At 44.0% G+C, this 14,697-nt stretch overlaps 1 protein-coding gene across 7 annotated transcripts in view; it reads right to left on the bottom strand.

The window, feature by feature from the left end:
- Positions 1-14,697, bottom strand: part of MYRIP (myosin VIIA and Rab interacting protein) — a 626,131-nt gene that overhangs the window by 86,792 nt on the left and 524,642 nt on the right. The gene's annotated exons all lie outside the window — the stretch shown is intronic.

A 14,697-nucleotide genomic window follows, 5' to 3' on the forward strand; every position in this document is an offset into this window, starting at 1 on the left:
GCACCCCATATCGGGTCCTGTATCTCGGGAAGCAGCGTGTCCCGAGGCTGAAATCAATGCGGTTCAGCTCAGGAGACCCGTTGCTCAAGCACACCATTAATAAAAATAAAATGTAAGCAGATTCATTACCTTAGCGGCTAACTGTTAAGGCAATGAAGAGGTTAAGGCAGACTACCAGGTATATTGGGGGCAGAGGGGTGAGAGATGGGGGTAATAGCTCCAAGGTGGGTGGTTATGCCTACCAGGAAGTTTGCGGGAGGTGTTAACCTCTTCATTACCTTAGCGGTAGTAACCGCTATGGTAATGAAAGTGTTAACCCCCCTACTACCCACCGGGGCCTAACCACCCAGCCTGTGGCAACTACCCCCTTCACTCAATCAATCTACCCACAATAAACATTAAAATACCTACTACCTACTGATTCCAGGGGTCTCAGGAAGCTCTCGACCAAAGACGCAATAATCCTCAACCGTTCGGTCGACATGTACAGTCAATTATTTTCTTTCTTTTCTTCTTTCTTTATCTTCATCTGTTAATTTATGCAGCTTCGTTACCTTAGCAGCTAACCGCTAAGATAGTAATTTTCTTTCTTTGGGGATTGGGGGGGTGTTTGATACTAGTGTGCTGGAACAGGGGGTCTTCGGAGCTGAACAAAGTTGATTTGAGCCTCAGGGACCCCCTCCTTCCCGAGTTACAGGCCCTGTTATAGAGTGCCGGTATCCCTCTGCTTTGTTTAAATCCTCTGATCACGTGGGTCTGACGCCGGAGAATTTAAACATGGTAGGGATACCAGCACCCCATAATGGAGCCGATAACTGTATTGTATTGTATGTCTTTATTTACATAGCGCCAAAAGTGTACTCAGCGTTTCACAAAGAATACAGTACAGGGAATTATAATAATACATATATAATAATAATAGCCGTTTTTGTGGTTGTATTTTGTTTTTAGTCTGTTGTAGTTTTGTTTATTGTGATTTTGTCTGTCAGTTTTATGTTGTATGTCTGTGTCTTATCTGTGATGTATTTCTGCCAGCAGTATACACTATGATTTTCTTTTTTGCTTAAATCCCACATATCGTGAGACACATCTCCACGGATCCATCAAGCCGGTCCAGGGGTGCAAGATTGGACTTCCGTTTAAAGTCTATTCACCATCTAGAGGTGTATTCGGACATCTAATGGACATTTCTGAGGCGCCAGTTCATATTTGTTGTTTGTACTTTGTTCTGATCTTGTTTGGTCAGTTTTGTATCAGGCGGTCTCATCTTACAGTATATATATGAGTTTCCTTTGTACTATTGATTTAAATGAATCACTAGACGCTACATTATTTTTGTTTTACACAGCACAAGCGCTATTAGCACCTTTTTTCCCTTTTTTGTAATAGGGACCTAGACAATTAGGAAATACAAGAGTAAGATGTGGACTAGAACTATACACCCACCCACATTCTATATCTTAGACAATATTGTTAAGATACAGAATGGTTCCATATTCACTGACATTTATATGAAACCCCCGGTAAAGAACAACCAGTTACTAGCTAATATATTCCATCATTAACCTACAATTGAGTCAACTACTTATTGGAGGTTACAAAACAAATCTGTGATCCCACTATTCCATTCTTCCATCTTGAGCACAGACTTTATCAAATGGCTGAAAAATTGAGCCAGAGTAGGTACTGCCCATCTACTATTGAGAACAGTGAGGAAGGTTAATGCAATAGAAAAGGTGAATTTATTGGAACCTAAAATTAATACTTAGAATAATGCCAGACACATCCTCTATGTCGCAATATACCAGCGCATCTACAGTACCAGTGTGCATATGAAAAACTCTCCAATGTGTAATTGTAAAATGTTCTAGTGTGATCCTGTCCTAAGGAAAGAACTCAAATCTCTGGCACTGTTTTCTTTTTAAAAGGATAAAAGGAGTTAAAAATCGACAGGACTACCTGGTTAAAGCAGATAGGCCAGAAAGTTCTGGCAAGTAGAAGATGGGTATGTATCACTGCCTAAGCAGCGCACACTGTAATTCAGTGATTAAAGGGGACATAATTTTGTTGAGTTGAGTCTGGAGTTGGGTGCGCAGGCTCTGAGTTTAGCTGACCCCAGACCCAGCTCTGCTCAACTGTGCCGGGGGTGAGGTGAGCAGGGTACGAAATGAGGTGAGTACTGAACAAAGTGACCTAAGCCGGGTCTGGAGAGGAAATGCGCTGGGTTTGAGGTGAGATTAATTAGGTGCAATGGTGCTTCGGTTACAGGTACAGTAGCTGGTACAGAATCAACTTTTATGTGTACATGAATGGCAAGGGTTTTGGCCATCTTTTCTTTTTCCATAGTGTTCCCGGAGTCTTTCCCTTTGCAGTTTTTGGTGCTGCCTTCTTTTCTTTTCCCACTTTAGTATTTGTACGAGTAGTTTTTGGGCTCACAGCTAGTCTTGTATCTGCAGGTATCCTGCGGTCCCAGTATGTTCTACAGCACACGCACGAACAAGTACCACCCCTCTATGGGGCTGGGCCCAGTATGTGCCTTTGTGCGGATTTGGCAGCGCACTGTACGACAAGTTTTTCAAAAGGCAACAAAATTGTGTTTAGAACTTGAGACGGAGGGGTGGCCATGCCCCCCACGGCCATTCGGCCAATGAGGGTGAACCATCCCAGTGAGGTCATGGCCAAGCTCCTGCAAACCCCCGCCACGCCCCCCCTCCCCATCTCCTGCATCTGCCACAGATCGCAGTTAAGCGTTGTGCACGCGCCGCCACCCCGCCGGGCGCGCGTGCTACAGTGCAGACTGGGACCGCTGCCTATGCTCCTAGAGTTGAGACAGGTACAGAAGTAAGAAGGTTTTTGCGTCCGCAAGAGTTGGTCTGATCCATCGTTGAAGCACAAGAGTTCTGATGTAGATCAGTGAGTATGGCACTACAATTTCTGTGTGAATTTATGTACAGTACCGCTGATGTCACTGTGGCAACATTCGTCACAAGGTGTTAATGTTGGGCGGGGCTGAGTTGATGATTGGGAGTTGTGAAAAGTAGAAGTATACCTGTACCTGTAGCTTTACCTGTATAATACAATGAAGATGCAATACATATTCAATACACTTTCATTAGTAGTTTATGAACAGTACATTATGAATAACATGTAAAGTACAAGAAGGGATTCTCAACAAGGGAAATCCAACAGTGGATACGACAAGCTGGTATCCCGCTGACACTACGCTGTGTTCTTGGGCAGAGAATGGTTCATAAGAACGTCTGAGTTGGGTCAGAACCGAGTAAATACTGTACTGTATATACTTTTACCTCTAATGTTTTTTTTCACACAGCATGATATGCAATCCTAAAAATATTGTGTTACCGGTGGTTATTGAAAGAAATGGAATGGAAAATGATTTAAAAGAATTATTGCAATTTTTATTACTGTACATAAAGTGTACGAGTAGTTAACATAAACTGTACTAATAAAGATGGAGATTGGTGAATCCGCCTAAAGCTGTTTCTCAAATTTACTCGCATTTTCCTCCCAAAATCCGTCTACCAGTGTAAAATCCGCAAATGGATTTGGTCGGTTTAAAGCTGCAGTTCAGTCAATATCCTGCATGTGTGGGTTTTTTTTAATAAATCAGTTCTGTACTGTGAGAAAATACTTGTAGCATTTTCTTTTTTTTTTAAAAACAACTTTGAAAGACAATTTTTTATGTATTCTAATGTAACGAGCATTTTTGTTTCTATAGCAACCCTTTAGAAAGGCACAACCCCTTCCTTTAATGTAACAGGCTCTGGCACACCCCTTTGTGAGTCCTGCCCCCTCCACAGCCGTGCACGTGCATGAGCATGGAGCACAAATGTATCAGTCATTGCCTGGTCACATGATCTTCCCCCAAAACTGACAGAGCAGCAGCAGAAAAGGAGTAGCTCAGAATTAATTAATTAAACCTTATTCCATTGCACGTGTGTAGTTAATGTTAAATATTAACAACTCATTTAAAATCAAATCTGTATATACTGTATAATACTGTAAACAATATGTATATTTAATTTTGTGTGTATGTGAATGTGTACAATTCAATGTGTTATTTAAATTAATAATGGCTTGTTCTTGTATAGCGCTGCAAGTTTTACATAGCACTTTACAGAGACATTTTGCAGGCACAGGACCCTGCAGAGCTTAGGTGTGTATGTATGTGTATGTATGATATAGATATATATGCACACGCACACATATACATGCACACACGTATACATGCGCACACGCACACATACATGCGCTCACGCACACATACATGCGCACGCGCACACATACATGCGCACACGCACACATACATGCACACATATACACGCACACAAACATGCGCACACGCACACATAAACATGCACACACAAACATGCGCACACGTGCACATAAACATGTGCAAACGCACATATATACACACACAAACATGCACACACGTATACATGCGTACACGCACACATATACATGCGCACACGCACACATAGGGTGAGTGGGTGGGTGGGAGTGGGTGAGTGGGTGGGAGAGGGTGAGTGGGTGGGCAGGCGGGAGAGGGTGAGTGGGTGGGCAGGCGGGAGAGGGTGAGTGGGTGGCTGGGCGGGAGAGGGTGAGTGGGTGGGTGGGCGGGAGAGGGTGGGTGGGTGGGTGGGCGGGAGAGGGTATGGGTGGGTGGGAGAGGGTGAGTGGGCGGGAGAGGGTGAGTGGGTGGGTGGGTGGGCAGGAGTGGGTGGGTGGGCAGGAGTGGGTGGGTGGGCGGGAGAGGGTGAGTTGAGGGTGAGTGGGTGGGCGGGAGAGGGTGAGTGGGTGAGTGGGCGGGAGTGGGTGGGTGGGCGGGAGAGGGTGGGTGGGCGGTAAGAGGGTGAGTGGGTGGGTGGGTGACTGGGTACTTGTGGTGACACACTAACACTAATATACACACAAACACATATATATATACACACACACACATATATATATATACACACACACACACATATATACACTGTGACATAGTCCAAAGATGTTAGGCAGCTTTCTGCCCCATTTTAGAGCAGAAAGTGCAGGAATAGTTACAAATGATCCGTTCCACAGCTTCCCATTAACTCAGGCAGCTGGATGGAAAATCCAGACCACAGATTACCATGGCTCTAGTTCTCCCTCACCTGCTCTTCTAATCACATGCACAGGTATTTAGAGCAGAGAGGTTTTGCATTTCTCTCTCTCTCCTTGGAGCCTGGGGGCTGGGGGTGTCGCTGCTCCCCTGCATCCAGTATCGGGGTTGACGGCCCCTCCACGTATCACAGTACCAGAGGATTTGCCTGGACTCCACGAACAGATAAGACAAAACAAATGGTTACTGCTGTTGCTAAAAGACTGTACTGTATCTTGTGACCCTAAATGAGAGAGCATTGTTTTAAGCTGGGGAACCAGTTTAGTTGGCCAGCAGCTGTTAGAGAGACTGATTCTGATGTGTAGTTAGATCCCTGAAAGGGATAGGATTTGCTTATATGATTTTGGTTTTATTTCTTGAAATAACAGTGTGGGAAATATTGTAACACTGAAATGTGTGAGCTGCTGAATGAAAGTATCTGAGTACCTCTAACCTACACATGTTAAAGCTGCAGTACCTTACTTGGATGAAAATAAAGCAGGCAGAAGCCTGAGTTAAGCAGCATAATACTTTGCATGATCCTGTTTGTTGTATAATTAACCCTAGAAGACTGTGTCGGGAAGAACCCAGACAGACGTCAGCACTAAAAAAGAGGGGCGTTTGTCACATATGGTGGAGAATGCGGGCAGACACAAAAAAGTCTGTGGGTTTGCAAATAAATGCGGGGATTTAAAATGGCCGCCGAGCTGAACTAAAGTACAGATGCTATGAGTGAAGTCTGTCCCACTGTGTATATCAGTTGTGCTTCTAGCATACACAGAGAATGTGCGAAGTGTGGATGCAATAGCACCCTGAACCCAAACAGAAAACCAAAATGTTTTGCTGAAGAAAAAAAAAAAAAATTTGCATCTAGCAAATGCTGTTTGTAAAGCTAATGCCTTTTGCTGAAGTGAGTGAATTTGCAGCTAGCAAGTGCTGTATGCAAGTTGCTGAAGTGAGTGAAATTGCAGCTAGCAAATTGTCCCTGCCGGGTTTCTAAAATGGCCGACGTGAAATGTTTGTTGTGTAATGTACGTAACCATACAAAACAGTGTCCCTTCAGGCCATGCTGTGATCACGACCCTAGAGGAGAGCCGTGCCCACAGATGAATTTGGTATGCGGGGCCTGTCGTGAAGTGGGTCACATGGAGGATGTGTGCCCCAAAATTTTCAAAGACAAACAGCTGCAAAAGCAAGCAACGCCCTGTGAGTGCAAGCAAGATGTGGAAGCTGATAACAGTGAGTGTGTGCCCAGTACCACTGATATCTCTGGAGCTAATAAAGCAAAAAGAAAGAAAACTGTTCCTCAAGTCACAGGGGAAGTGAACGAGCCACTTGAACCTGCACTGTCAGGACATGCGTCAGAAAGGCGCCGAGATGAGCAACAGCCCATAGGGCCTGGCGCAATCGTCCCAGGAATGACGACACGCCTAGAGATGACAAAGGCTACTGCTACCATCATAGGCAGAGAGCCAAGCAAATCAAAGAAAACAAGAACTGACTGGAAACTATGCTATGAGATGTCCCAGAAAGATGTGCAAAACTTCATCACAGAGTTAGGGGTTTCTCGGCAAGAGGCTAGCGCGCTTAAAGCAGAGCTGGAACTCTCACGCCATGAGGTCTACGCTCGCAGCACAGAGCTGTGTACATTGAAGGAAACCTATGAGAATACCCTGAGTAATTTAGAGACTGTAAAAAGAGAGAATGTAAGTCTGACACAGAAAAATTCAGACTTGACTGACCAGATCAGTGAAGGTGATGAGAAGCTTCACCAAGCAGAAAAAGTGGAGAAGCAATTGATCCAGGAAAAGTTAGAAATGCAGGAAGCACTGCAGAATACAGAATCAGCGGCGATCCAGGCGACACAAACTGCAGAGCTCCAAAAAATGGAGGCGCTGATGCAAACCCAGAGCAAGCACCAGATAGAGGTGAAGACCCTGAGGGAGGTCTGGCACGATCAGGTTGAAGAGTTGCAGAAGCAGATGGCTGAGCGCGAGATACAGTGCGCCAAGAGAGAGGAGATCTCCGTCCGTCAGGTGGTCTGCCTGACATTGCGCTATGAAAGCGAGATGGCCGATATCTACAAGCAGCTGGACCACACGGCAAATGAGGGGGCCCGGCTGCAGCTGGAGCTGGACAAGACCCAGAAGGAGCACCTGCAGCTGCAGGTCAAGAATAGAGAAAATGAAACAGAGTTAAACCTCGCTCTGAAACAGATGACGGACATGGGAGAAGCGGCTAAAGTGGTTCAGTCGGGCTATCAATCCTACCTCCTAACCAAGCAAGCTGTACGTTCCTATACGTGTATCTTCAATGCTGTTGCAATATTACGATTTGCTATAAAGATGAAGTTGGAGAAAGAGATTCCAAGGCTAAAAGAGACACGGTCACAAAAGGAGACCAGGGAACGTAAACTCAATGCCCTCACTGATGACAAAGAGGAAGGAGAAAGAATTGACTTTGATTGTGCTGCTGTTATTCCAGAAACAGATAGGCACCCTCCTGAGAATATTCTCCCTGATCTGGGATTCAAAAATCCAGATCCTCAATTTCATTTACGTTGTCCAGAAGATTATCAAACTAGTGGACACACCCAGGACACCACAGAAGATGTTTTAGCCAAGTGGGTGGCAGTTCCTGAAAACACAAACTTGTTGACAGATCCTGATGACGTGGTTAATATGGACTACGTTTGTACAGAGGCAACTAGGTCTCCAAAACCCAAAGGCCTGGTAATGGCCACAAAAGGGAAATCAAAGATTGAAAAGAAAAAACAACGAAGGTTAACACGGCGCCTGAATAGTTCCATATCTCACCAATCTGGACCACACTGTGGAGCCAAGGAGAATCCGGTCCAAGGGTCTCATCAGAAGCTAAAGAAACAGTCCAGTCATTTGCAGGTTGCAGCGGGCTATGAAATAAAGTCAAAGGATGCAATAGACTGGAAGTCAAAAAAAAAAAAAAAAAAAATATGTTTGGGGGAACTGACCGATTTATTTTTTTATTACACGTGTGGACTATGTCACGGACACTTAACTATGCAAATAAGCATTTTGTCAATATTACAATGTTATATTGGTTCTCTGTGTTGAAAATGTAGCTAAACTACAAATTAATATACAGGGTTGATGGCCCTTAAGATTACAAGGCTGTAGTATAAGAAAAAAAAAAATATTGGTTGCTTACAATATGGAAAAAAAAAAAAAAAAAAAAAAAAAATTGTTTTTTGCGGTTGATAAATTTATAATGAGGTTCATATTCTAGAGTAGAAAAACCCAGGGAGGTAATAGAAATTGTCTGGTTTTGTGAATATATTTAGCAGATCCTGGGTTGTAAGAATGTGTGCTAGACATTTATTTTTCAAAATAGTTCCCTAATAGAGAGCAAAAAAAAAAAAAAAAAAAAAAATATGTTTGCCAAGTATAGTCTCTTATGACGAAACCTATTGTCCATAATTGCCGTGGAAAAAGTTCATATTCGTGTCATGTGAATACTTAATGTTGTACTGAGGAGTTAGCTCAAGTATTTCAGGTAGGACGCTCACCCCAGTGAGGTCCATGGCCGCTCACCCCAGTAGGTGTGAGCTGGGGAGGGGGATATGTGACATAGTCCAAAGATGTTAGGCAGCTTTCTGCCCCATTTTAGAGCAGAAAGTGCAGGAATAGTTACAAATGATCCGTTCCACAGCTTCCCATTAACTCAGGCAGCTGGATGGAAAATCCAGACCACAGATTACCATGGCTCTAGTTCTCCCTCACCTGCTCTTCTAATCACATGCACAGGTATTTAGAGCAGAGAGGTTTTGCATTTCTCTCTCTCTCCTTGGAGCCTGGGGGCTGGGGGTGTCGCTGCTCCCCTGCATCCAGTATCGGGGTTGACGGCCCCTCCACGTATCACAGTACCAGAGGATTTGCCTGGACTCCACGAACAGATAAGACAAAACAAATGGTTACTGCTGTTGCTAAAAGACTGTACTGTATCTTGTGACCCTAAATGAGAGAGCATTGTTTTAAGCTGGGGAACCAGTTTAGTTGGCCAGCAGCTGTTAGAGAGACTGATTCTGATGTGTAGTTAGATCCCTGAAAGGGATAGGATTTGCTTATATGATTTTGGTTTTATTTCTTGAAATAACAGTGTGGGAAATATTGTAACACTGAAATGTGTGAGCTGCTGAATGAAAGTATCTGAGTACCTCTAACCTACACATGTTAAAGCTGCAGTACCTTACTTGGGTGAAAATAAAGCAGGCAGAAGCCTGAGTTAAGCAGCATAATACTTTGCATGATCCTGTTTGTTGTATAATTAACCCTAGAAGACTGTGTCGGGAAGAACCCAGACAGACGTCAGCACTAAAAAAGAGGGGCGTTTGTCACAACACACACACACACATATATATATATACACACACACACACACATATATATATATATACACACACACATATATACACACACACACACACACACACACATATATATACACACACACACACATATATATACACACGCATATATATACACACACACACACATATACACACACACACACACACATATACACACACACACACACATATAATCACACATACTCACCACCTTGCTGCCACCACTGCTCCGGGACACAACCCCTTCCCCCACGGGGGCAGCGCAACCCCCCTGCATCTCCCGCACGGGCAGGGAGGCAGGCACAGGGATCGGAGCAGAAGGGAGACACATCTCCCGCTCCCCCCTCCCTTCCCCACCCCCACGGGGGCAGCGCAACCCCCCTGCATCTCCCGCGTGCGCGGGCAGAGAGGCAGGCACAGAGATCGGAGCAGAAGGGGGCACATCTCCCGCTCCCCCCTCCCTTCCCCACCCCCCACGGGGGCAGCGCAACCCCCCTGCATCTCCCGCGCGCGCGGGCAAGGAGCAGGCACAGGGATCGGAACAGAAGGGGGCACATCTCCCGCTCCCCCCTCCCTTCCCCACCCCCCATGGGGGCAGCGCAACCCCCCTGCATCTCCCATGCGCGCGGGCAGGGAGGCATGCACAGGGATTGGAGCAGAAGGGGGCACATCTCCCGCTCCCCCCTCCCTTCCCCACCCCCCACGGGGGCAGCGCAACCCCCCTGCATCTCCCGCGCGGGCAGGGAGGCATGCACAGGGATCGGAGCAGAAGGGGGCACATCTCCCGCTCCCCCCTCCCCACTGGTGGCGCAAGCCCCCTCCATCTCGCGCAGGCTGACAGCCAAAGGGATCGGGTATAAGGGGGCACCACACAGCGGCAGATCAGGAGCGAGCACACGTCACTGGGAGACTCATGAATATTCATGAGTCTTCCACTGACTGCCGGAGGCAAATTATAAACAAAAACCTGGTTGGCTGGTGGGTGAGTACATATTATGATGTGTTAAGAAACAACTCTAGTTTTTCTATGAACTGTTGAATGTAATAATGTTAACACAAATTGTATCATATTTGTGCATGATGGATTATAGGTGATTCAGGATACGGAATTAGGCCATGGCTGTTGACCCCGGCGGCAAACCCTCAATGTGAAGCAGAGGAGAGGTATAACGTGGCACATATATCTACACGATCCGTCATAGAGAGGACATTTGGGCTTCTCAAGACACGATTCAGGTGTTTAGATAGAACTGGTGGGGCACTTCAATATAAGCCTGCTAAAGTGTCATATTATAATTGCATGTTGCATTTTGCACAATCTGGTACTCCACAATAATTTAGAATCCGACATACGTCAGGGCTTGGAGGAGGAGCATCCCGTAAATTTAGCAGCTGACACTGAGCAAACAGCCAATGGTGTGGAGACACGTCGGAATGTCATAAACACATACTTTTCATGTAAACAAATACATATATGTTCATAGTACTACATAGATGTATTAATTCATTGTAATGATAAAAACATGTGTCCAAATACCATTCACTTAGGAAACAGATGAATATGGTTCTCAAACCTTTCTCTTCTCTGCTGTGTGGACAATTGCATGTGGCACCGGTATGTCATTCATCAACAGGTCGTATTATACTTCTTACCACTAAAAGGTGTTGTGTGTACGTGAGGAAATAATGTGTACTAAATCTATATTTTCTGCACATGCTCTTTTTGGTTATGCATACACAATAAACCTACTATGTCGATAGCCAATAGCTAGTGCAATATGGTTACATACAATTTTTCTTTTGGAGTGTGACGTGTGTCACAATGATGTGTAGACTATTGTGTATTTAAGATCATATTTGACATATTATAGATTAAGGGCCTCATGCAGAGAGCATAGAATTTTAAAATTGGCGAATTTCATAAAAAGTAGCTTTTTTGGAGAGTTTTATTCTCCATATGCAGAAAAGTGCGAATTCTGCTATGTTTAACATGGATGCGTGTGGCGAGTTTAAATTGGCGAGATGCGCGCTTCAGAAACGTGTAAAAACAAATTCGCGCCTTTTTTTTCCCCTTTACTATAGGCGGCGAGCGCCATCTTGCCATCTTTTCCTGGCGCGGCAAAAATGCGAGATTCGCGCGCACCTCTCTGCATTCGGAGAGTTTTAAAAATGGCGAGATGGAGGTTCTCGCCAGCCGCGAGGCGAATTTTATCAATTGAAAAAACAAAATGGCGCGTTTTTCGGAACTCGCCATTTTCTGCCGGTTTCTGCGCGAAATTGTACAAAAAATGGCGAATTTCGAAATAACGATGCTCTCTGCATAAGGCCCTTTGTTTCATATCACATACAAAATTGTCACTTCTGTGTGTTGCTTACCTTAATGAACATGTCATGACAATGATTTATATTCATTCATGTTTTCTTTATCAAGGTATATCACTCAAAGGACTGCTCATGGTATGTATTTGAATTCACATCTGTCATCAGATGTGCAAACCTCGATACAGGTATAGTTACAGGATGTATACAGAGAACGTAATGAAAAAGATGTGACAATTGAAATATGTCATTTCTGTATTGTGTCCGTGCGTTTATCTACACTTGGTGGTTATTGTGCAGTGTGTTTTCAAATCATTAGGTGCATTACATAACATGTAATTTGGCCAACGTAACAACATCCATTCATGCACATGAGCGATGTTAACACTCAATGCATGTTTGTATGAAAATAGCCAAATGTGTTAAACATCATTAACATTGCAATGTATGTGATTATTTCTTCTCTCACTTCATCTTCATGTTGATTACTACATTGTCACATGTGTATGTATAAGTGAAAGATGTGTGTTGATTTGACGTTCATCTAACATTTGTCAAAATTTTAACACCATTCCACAGTATAGTTCTTTGGATTCTCAACTTTTCCTAAATCATTCAACACAATGACAATGTAGTTAATAATTTTTTTATTTCATTTACGTTAGTTATTCATAATGATCATGATCCTTTATAAGTTCTGTCAACATATGAACATAAATGAAGTAGACATTTGCATACGCACACATTTCAGCAACATAGTGTGTGTGTGTGTGTGTTTTTGTTTTTGTGTGAGGCATGTATTTCTACCAGAAATAATATAAACCAACATCATAATGTTGCTTTTATCATCGTCGTCACTTAGCTATGTATGTGTTGAACGTTTACTAATAACACTAAACTATAGTTACTCGTGTGAATTAAATTTACACACAAATGTTCATGGTTTAATGATCTGTACCTAACATTCATTAGCTCATGCATGTTAGCTTACCACTACAACGTAGGTGATAATATAACATTCACACGACTAAAAAGTTTCTATCACCTCACTATTGTTATTGTGTACGTTCAGATACAATGTCTACGAGTTGTTATGTAGCATTTACATTCTTTGACAAGTCACACGTGAGATTATAATATATAGTAGATTAAGGTGTTTGCTGAGTGATAATGTTGGTTGCATATATCACATGGCAATACATATAATGTTAGTAGAAAAGAAAAAAATATCAATATAAGTTCTAACTTCAGTGCTTAGCAACATCATTATGATAATTAAGTAAATATTTGCACAATAGGATAACATTATGTAGTGATTGTTAATCCGCGCACCAATCATTGAAAGCATTGTTACATATTTATTATAATAGTTGTTCGCTAGTCGTCACAATCATCTAATATAACGATTGGCCCATCTGAAATCATACATGGTCCCATGTATTCATCCTCGACTTCTGTGAAATACAGCAAACACATGATGTACAAAGATGCCACATGTATCTATGTTTCAGCATGACAACGCTTACACATCTCTATATGATTGTGGATATTCACGCATAAGTTACGTATATGTTTAAACTGCAAGGATAAAACTACAGATACAGAACTATCTCATTTTTCAAATGGCGTTGCTGGCATTACTACTGATATGTTTGTTCCGGTGCCTGTATACATAATAATGTGCACGCACAACGTCTGTTGCGCGCACACGTCATGAATGTGTGGATTAAGTCTTAGCGCATGCGCAAAACGATGTGTACGCTGTGCGTTCAATACATGTCCCCACACTGCACTGACCGTAACAATAAGCTACGGGCACAGCCAATACTGTTTCACGCGCGCACGTCGGTTGGGGGTGGGGCTTGCATCGGTAACCTTTTAAGGACGCCTTGGGACATGACCACGTTCCCATGTCATATGTGGGCGACACTTTGTTTTTATATGTTGAATGCTAAACAATGAGGTGTGTGTGTGTGTTACAGTTAGTGTAACATGTTGAAATGATACTTTCAAAGCGATAATTATCTATGATTTAGGACTCCGTCCCCAATGTGTAGTAATGGTTCGTCATGTACAGTAGAGGCAACTCTTATTCTAACAAAAACCAGTGGCAATTCCCCAAAAAACCCAGGAAACACCCAGGTACATTCTGAATACATGCCTTAAACTTTCCTTAAACTAGCCCCAGCATTTCTGCATTGATTAATGGCGGGGGTCCCTGGCAGTCCCATTCAAACTGAATTGGACTGCCAGGGATCCCTGCTGTGTTAATCCTATGGGTCGTTAGTCAATGCAGAAATGCCTTAAACGTGCCTCAAACTAGCCCAGAACATACCCAGCACATACCCAGCACATACCCAGAATGTAACCCGGCTAGTTTACGGCAAATGTTAGAATAAACGTTGCCTCTACTGTAGTATATTGTTATAGGAAATAATGTCTTTGTGCACGCTACATGTAAGGCTGTCTGCAATGTTAAGCTGTATCCACTCATTTGGCTAACAAATGGTGTATATTATTAATGTACACATACTGCTGCGGCCGAGTTTATTCGAGCATTTGCCCGTTATCTGCCGCAGCAGTAACCTGGCACGCGCCGGAGGGTGCCGGGCGCACGCCGAAGACACGGAGGAGCGCCCTCCGATCGGGGCTTTCTCCCTCCCGCTGCTGGGTCCGCCGGGTCTCCCGGAACCCCCTGCCGCCGTCCCCCACATCGCGGGACACCAGGGCTCCCTCGGGGAGCCCTGGACGCGCGTGCAGGGGGCGCAGGCACCCGATGACGCGTGACCGCGCGGCACTCAAATAAAATGTGCCGCCTCTGTATATAATTTGCGTAAAGGCATAACGAAAT

Source organism: Ascaphus truei, chromosome 2 (genome assembly GCF_040206685.1).
Source record: "Ascaphus truei isolate aAscTru1 chromosome 2, aAscTru1.hap1, whole genome shotgun sequence".
NCBI lineage: Eukaryota > Metazoa > Chordata > Amphibia > Anura > Ascaphidae > Ascaphus > Ascaphus truei.